The sequence below is a fragment of the Orycteropus afer genome, unplaced genomic scaffold (assembly GCF_000298275.1).
Source record: "Orycteropus afer afer isolate SDZICR_OR568_19922 unplaced genomic scaffold, OryAfe1.0 scaffold00467, whole genome shotgun sequence".
NCBI lineage: Eukaryota > Metazoa > Chordata > Mammalia > Tubulidentata > Orycteropodidae > Orycteropus > Orycteropus afer.
The window spans coordinates 90,926-98,781 of record NW_006922054.1 but is presented as its reverse complement, the minus strand read 5'-3'; the positions used below and the strand labels follow the sequence as shown (position 1 = coordinate 98,781).

Sequence of the window (7,856 nt, the reverse complement as noted above, 5' to 3'; positions counted from 1 at the left end):
GTTCTCATTGCTTAAAGCAGTACTACACACTCATTTTAATTTAATAGTGAACAGGATCTTTTTCATACCCTTGACAGCTGAGAGACACAGTCTAGCTTGTCAGGAAAAGAAACCACAAAGACTGCTGCTGAGTGTGCAGCCAGCTGTCCGAATTTTACATGAAGAGGTCAGAATTTTCTTGGAGAGTCACTTTCCAAGTATAGCATGCTTACAATAATTAGTATCCTGACTACTCAGGAGATGGTTGTAGACACAGCTGTTGTTTAAGGTAGCAAGCACATCAATGGCAAGGCACTGGGTATTGATTTGTGCAGTGACATCCTTCTAACTATGTCATCTGAGTGAAAGAAGCCCCAAATTAACCAATAATAAAGTGTTAGAAGTTGTAGTAGCTGCCCTCTTGGGACTTGTTCTAGGAGAGTATGGATACCCCTCCCCCATCGAGGCCATCAATCCTGCTAAAGGACTAATAGTGACATTAAGTTGACCAATGTAAAGCATACAATAATGCTGTACCCCATATTCGTGTGTATATGTGTGTCTGTGCCATATTTATATTGGTTTTCTGTATGTAAATAAATAATATATGCACATCTACATATATAAAATGTGCATATATGTTATTATGATCTGAAGAATTCTTAGTTAATGTGAATGATATACAAAATTAAAATTATTAAGCATTATATATTATCTTTGATAAAACATATTTCACTAATCTGATAAAATAAATTTAGAGACAAATTCTAAGAATTATTGTTTCCATAAGAATTTGATATGTTACTAAAGCCAGAGACCACACATGCTTCTAAAACACTTTTTGTTTACAAAAAAGATTATATTTATTTTGTCTAAATTATCACTTGGCCATATTTATATTAAAATAATCATTCTTTTTCAAACTTTTGTAATCTTGTCCTATATTTTGATGTAAGATTGAAGAACATAATTTTTTCTTGTCTTGCTCTGGATTTTTGAGGTTCTCACTGAATAGCATCATATTATTTATGCATGACTGTTGAAAAATGAGGATGCTATTCCTATTATTTATTTGACCCATTCTCTTACCTCACAGACATGCAATTTCTCTGTGATCAGTTTGATAAAAAGTAACTTTTAAAAGCAAACATCTTTTTGAATGTACATGCTAACACCAACAGGAATAGTAGGTATGGGCAAATATAGCACTTCAAATCGCAAGGTACTTATAACTGATAACAGAATATCAACAGATACTTTCAGTTGTCTGATATATAGTCCCAGAGTCTAAATTGCTATTAAGAAAGGGAAATCAGTTTTATAAGCATTTATCAGGAAAATATTACCAGTTTCTTGGTTGATTATGTTATTTGCACTTTCTAGGAACATGTGTAGTTCCTAGAAATGTCTCTTACTATTGGTCAATTCAAACAAAAGAAATTATTCTCCTTTGAATGTTATCAGGGTAGAAGAGAATGGTGAAGTCAAATATTAACTAGATTGCAGGCTGTGGGAAATATATTGTCACTGATTATTATTTTTGTCATTTGATTACTTTTCCAAGCAAGCATGGGAGTTGAGATTACAGCTTGATCTAAAAGAATAAATTTATTCCTCACTTATCAATTATCTCATTATTTGATATTTTGCTTTTACAACAACAGTAAATATATACTATCCAATTGTTTTGCATATCGAATATGTACATCTGGCAATACTGAATGCCAAGTTGCAAGGCAAGAGTAACATTATCTGTGATGGTTAAAGTTATGTGTCAGTTTGGTTGGGCCATGAGTATCAGTGATTTATCAGCCATGTAGTATAACTTTACAGTTATGTAGTACAATTTTACATTTATGTAATGATGTAATTTGGCAGTTGGTAATGATTTTGCAAGTGAGAATGGCCAGACTTCATCTCGCCTATTTTGGTCATGTTGTCAGAAGGAACCATTCTCTGGAGAAGGGTATCATGCTTGGTAAACTATAGGGGAAGGCCCTCAACAAGAGGGATTGATACAGTGGCTGCACCGATGGGTTCAGCTACAGCAAGGATCATGGGTCTGGCACAAGACCGGGCCGTGTTTCATTCTGCTGTACATAGGGTCACTATGAGTTGGAGACAACACGATGGCACCTAACAACAACAAGAACAACGATTTAGTCATCCTAAATTTTATGATCTGATATGATCATTCTCCATTTTTGCATAATGCTGTTTTCCACATAATGACTTAATCTTTGTAACCTAAGCATGTTGATAAGTCATGCTTTGTTGTTGTTGGTATGTGCCATCGAGTCAAACCCGACTCATAGCGACAACTCCTTGGGTTTCCGAGGCAGTATCACAACAGAAGTAGGGTTGCCCAACCTTCTTTCTGAGGAGTGGCTGGTGGGTTTGAACCACCAGCCATCTGGTTAGCAGGCAAGTGCCTTAGCCACTATGCTACCAGAGCTCCCAAGTCATGCTTAGGAGTGGGTATATCTTCTATCAGTAAATCTGATTGTCAGGAGCTGACTATTTTCCGTTTGTCTCTTTGGACCGTTTGTTCCCCTCTTCTATTTTGTTCTGTGTTCTAGGAGGCTGATGTCTACAAATTCCTCAGTTGGGCTGTCTTGTTCTCTACATTTCCTTTGAGCTTGGACAATGGGAGGTAATATCAGAACAGTAGATGAGAGGAGAGAAAAGCCTGGGTATGACTCCTCACCTTCACTTCTGCTACTTCCTTGCTATTCCATAGTGGGTATCTCCTTTTATAGACACAGTTCTTGTCTGGTAACCAGCTTTTTATGCCTCTATTTCTCTTGGATTCATTGACACTGTTTTCTCTTCTTCCTCTTCAAGATTGGAGTAGTAATGGCTGCATGTCCTTGCTTCTGTTCAGGGCTTCATCATTCCTTGTTGGTTCTATTACAGCCCACATCACTCTAAATAATCTCATTACTAAACTCTTTAATTAAACTCTTTGGTTTCCTGGCTGGTATAACTAAGTGTATGATACTCACATACACACTCATCGGATATATTCTCACCATTTAAAAAATTGAAAATTGAGAACAAGATTATTTCTTTATAAGCCATGATAATTATGACATCAGAGGCATTTATAATGTCAAACTTTATATATAATATGGAGGTACAGATAAGGAGCCCAAGTGACCCAATGTTTAAACACTTGGCTGCTAACCAAAAGATTGGTGATTCAAACCCCTCCAGCAGCTCCATGGGAGAAAGATGTGGCAATCTGCTTCCATAATGATTACAGCCTAGAAAATGCTATGGCAACTCTCAGCTGAAATCAACTCAACTACATGTAACACCAACAGGTACAAATGTGTTCAACATTCAAAATGGGCCTTTAGTATATCCACATTTCCATGAAGAATAGCATGACATTTGTCGTATTAAATCTTCCATAGATCTGAGTGTCTTATTAACAAAAGTGGTGATGCAGATGGTCTTGAGTCATGACCATATTTCATAAGGCTTAAATTTCCCAGGTTAGGCAGTTTTCCTAAGTAGCTGTATTTAAAAAACCCCCAACCATTCATCCATCTCAATTTATTTATATTCCAATCTAAACACCTCTGACTCACTGCCGTCAAGTCAGATCTGACTCATAGTTACCCCTCCTTGTTTCTGAGGCAATATCACTATAGAAGTAAATTGCCCAACCTTCCTTCCAAGGAGTGGCTAGTGGATTGGAACTGCTAGGCTTCTGGTTAGCAGTCAAGAGCCTTAGGCACTAGGCCCCCAGAGCTCCCAGTGCTTTAAATAGCAGGTTGCAAATGGTCAATGACACAAATCTAGATGAATGACATATGAAATAGATTTATGAGTTAAATAAAATATTTTATGAGTTAAATAAAATAACCCCCCATAACTCTCATTTGCTTATTTTCATAAAGCTATTACTAGGTCTGTCTAAGGCCATATCACCTCGAATGCACCCGATCTTGTTTGATCTCGGAAGCTAAGCAGGATTGGGCCTGGTTAGTACTTGGATGGGAGACCGCCTGGGAATACCGGGTACTGTAGGCTTTGGGAGCTCTGGTAGCATAGTGCCTTAGGCACTTGACTGGTAAACAGAAGGCTGATGGTTCAAACCCACCAGCTACTCCTCGGAAGGAAAATGGGGCAATCTACTTTAGTAGTGATACTGCCTCGGAAACCCAAGGAGGGGTTGCTATGAGTGGGGTCCAACTCAATGGCACATAACAACAACAAATTACTAGGTCTTTTTTAAAAAAACTTCAGATGTAATTATAATGTTTACAAAGAGATGATAAAGTTTATGATCCTTAGAAAAATTATACAATGAAATGATATCCTATGTTTGAAAACAAGTAATATTTTGAGAATTTTATTTTTTAAATAATAAAATTGCATGACTGCTATTTTACTTTTAATTTTTTTAGAAATATGATTATAAAAATATACCTTTATAAAGTTGATTTGAAAAATGAACACATTTGAGTCAAATGAAAATGTAAATAATTTGATGATTCTGATTTTCTTTGAAAAAGATGCTACACCAAAATATATTTGAACAATTCTTATATTCACTTTTAAAATGTCAAATATAACGTTAAATATTGTGAGAAATCGACAATTATAATTTAGATGACACACAAATATTGGCATATAAATCTCATTGGGAAATTATAGTTTATTCAGCAATTCTGTTACAGAGCATCAGAGTGTTACCTTACCATTGTCCTCAGGATCCATCTCAAAACTTTTCTGAAAACATTCTACAGAATTTACTGACAATTTACATATCCTAGATTGAGGGATGACACTGGTTTTACTATGAAACAAAAAAAACATAAACCATCAATGTAGAATCCAGAACACTTCTGAAACAGTGATAGTTTCCAGTAGTAACCCAGACATGGAACAAAAGGCAAAGTCTCTCAGATAGTTTTTTATATGAGAATGATTGGAAATTCTAGACAGACTCCATGGATGCTATTCTGTAAGATCTCGTCCCAGAAATAGTTTCACAAAGTCAGGCAGACTACCATGATCCATATGTTAGCATAAGATGCAGCTATGCACATAAAGTTACTAATATCCTTATATATTTGTTCTTCATATTTCCTCAGCACCAGTCAATTAAGTGAAAACTATGCCTTGGAAGTACTCTCATCCATCACATTAAAAATGTTTTAATAGCTTTGGGATACAACTTTTCCAGAAAGACTTTTTTATAACATTTGACCCCACACGTCTAGACTCCAGGGGGATAAAGCCCGGAGATGTACTTAAGTAGCACTTTGAGCCCAGAGAGACTTGGCACATTAAACTAATAAAAAATGACTGTAAAACCAGCTTTAAACATAAAGTGCCATATAAATGCTTATTAATAAGCATTTTCTTCAATTTATATTTATTTTTATTCCAAGATGCTTCTTTAAAAATACATTATGTTTTATTGTGTGTAATGTCTTTCAAACAAATTGTATTCAAGACATTTTAGAGAGTTAAATACATGTCAGTGTGTGGCATAAATTATAGAAGGACACTTTGAATGGTAAATGAATTAGTGCATTCAGTCATAAGGCCAGAGAAAAATGGGTTGTGTAAGCGTCTGGTTAGAAATATCTAGACTCTCTGGAACCAACACTTCAAATCCCAGCAGGCCAGCTCTGTCCTTCATCCTTCGGAGATAAGAGTCCATTCAGTTTACAGTCTGCTGGTTTTTTGAATGATCCCTTGGAGCAGTAGGCATGTCTGCTCTGTGGGAACACTTTACAAAATCAGGGCAAGAAAACACATAACATTTGAAAGAATTCAAACAAAACTAAGGTATAATTTTATGTTGGCAAAGTTTTTTAGTGGTGAAGAGAGGTAGACAGAAAAGAATATGAGTAAGGTCTCATCAAGTATATTCAAAGTTTTAAAAGACACAAAAAAGAGAAGTTAATATCTCATTGATTGTTATTACTGACCCCTAGAACTGTTTTGAAGCATGAGAAAATGGATTCCAATATAATGGTAGACGTTACAATAGCATGGAGTTGACCTACATTGCAAATTGCTAGTTTGGATTGCTTATGATTTTTTTTATTAAGCATTAATAGAAATACATCAGGAAGGACCATTATAATCTAGGCAAACTTTTCAAGACTTTAAGATTTTAAGTGTGAGGGTCAGTAACAGAATAAGAAGTACCTAAAGCCTGTCAATGCAGCTAATGTAAATAACTGAGCATTGTGTGTCTAAGTGATGGTTTTCAGGTTTCTCCAGCCTCCAAAAACTCTTCTAAGTGGCAATTACATGGTTTATAAGAGGGTAAAATTTGGATGAACTATTCAGGGGACTATAATCTTTCCTAGATAATGACTTGTGTTTGATTTTCCAAAATTATTTTTAGGGATACCAGGATGATTATAGATAGCCCTCCTTAGGTTTCCAAGGCAGTTATCACTACAAAAGTAGATTGCCCAACCTTCCTTCCGAGCAGTGGCTGGTGGGTTTGAACAGCCAGCCTTCTGGTTAGCGGTCAAGTGCCTTAGGGACTATGCCACCAGAGTTCCTCCATAATATAAATCATAACCTAGGAATGGAGACAGCCCCAGGTTGCTCCTCTTTCACTTTGAGGGTCTCTACAAGTTCTGGTGTTAAATGAACAACTGGGATAACTTAGGAGTTATTGGCAGTAGATTTTTACTCACTGGTGACTATGATAAACTGTTTAAGAAAATCTTACTTGTACTTGATATTTTCCGTATCTAAGACATGGTCTTATATCTTCTCCTGTAAGTTCTCACTCTTTCTGAATATCCCTCTTTTATTTTCAAAATGATATAAAACAATCCATAAGCTCTGATGAAGTGGTAAAAACAAAAGTTGGAAGGCCTGTGAACCTGTCCTAGGAAGAATAAATTAACAGAAATAAAATGGAAACATTAGACTAGGCTTTGGGCTTTTATTAAATGTGTCTGCCTTATAATGCAGGTGTATGCATGGACAAACCTGAGGCAATGTAGCTATTGCTGTCTTTATGAATAAAGGATACAATAATAATGAAAATAATATGTATCTTTCTGCTCTTTATTTTTCATCTACCCAATGGTTACTCTTTTTTTTCCCACCAAGACTCACGATTCTCCTCTAATAAGATTTGCCCAATTCTCCTATTTTATTTTTTTTATTTATTTAAAGAGTTTGTTTTACATTCAACATTACGTGTACATTTAGTTTCACTCCCCATTTACCATGCCCAAGCTTAACCCAGTCTCCTCCCCTCCCTGCCCAGTAAACCACTCCCTGTGCGCCTCATAGTTATGCACTCCTGCTTGTCCTGCATTACTTCAGTGTGAATGTTGCCCCTCTGGTGCCCCGTGGTCAATTGCTCCAAGGGATGTATTTCCATAGAGTATGTGGGTGCACCACCCTGAGTTGAGCGGTCTGCATGAATATCTTGTTGTACGAGATGTTGTACATCTTGTTGTATTGGGCTGAAAGCCAGCCCCTGGTTATGAGTTTTATTCCAGGTGCAGAATGTATTTCAGGGCCATAGTATTGGGGGTCTCACCCCACTCCATCCAACCAGTAATTCTGGTCATTATTTTTGGAGTTTTTGGATTTTGTTCCATGTTGTTCCTCCCACTCTGTCCAAGATCTCCAGATTTGATCCTTTCCTGAGTGGTTGGCATTGGTAGATGGGCACCATCTATTTCTTCTGGGCTCGAGGGTGATCGTGTCCTAGGGCTGATTGGTTCCAAATGCCTTTGTTTTTTTGGACTCTTCTTCACTTCAGATGCTAGGAGACCATTAGGTCCTGTCTACTTTAGATTCTCTCCTCTGGCTTCAACAACATTCATACATCTCTCATATTTTACCTAATAGTAATCAATAAACTCTCTGTC

The 7,856-nt window shown here is 36.5% G+C and overlaps 1 pseudogene; it reads left to right on the top strand.

Moving 5' to 3' along the window:
• The first annotated feature begins 3,901 nt into the window (after nt 1-3,901).
• LOC122151465 lies at nt 3,902-4,020 on the top strand (annotated as a pseudogene).
• Nucleotides 4,021-7,856: the final 3,836 nt, after the last annotated feature.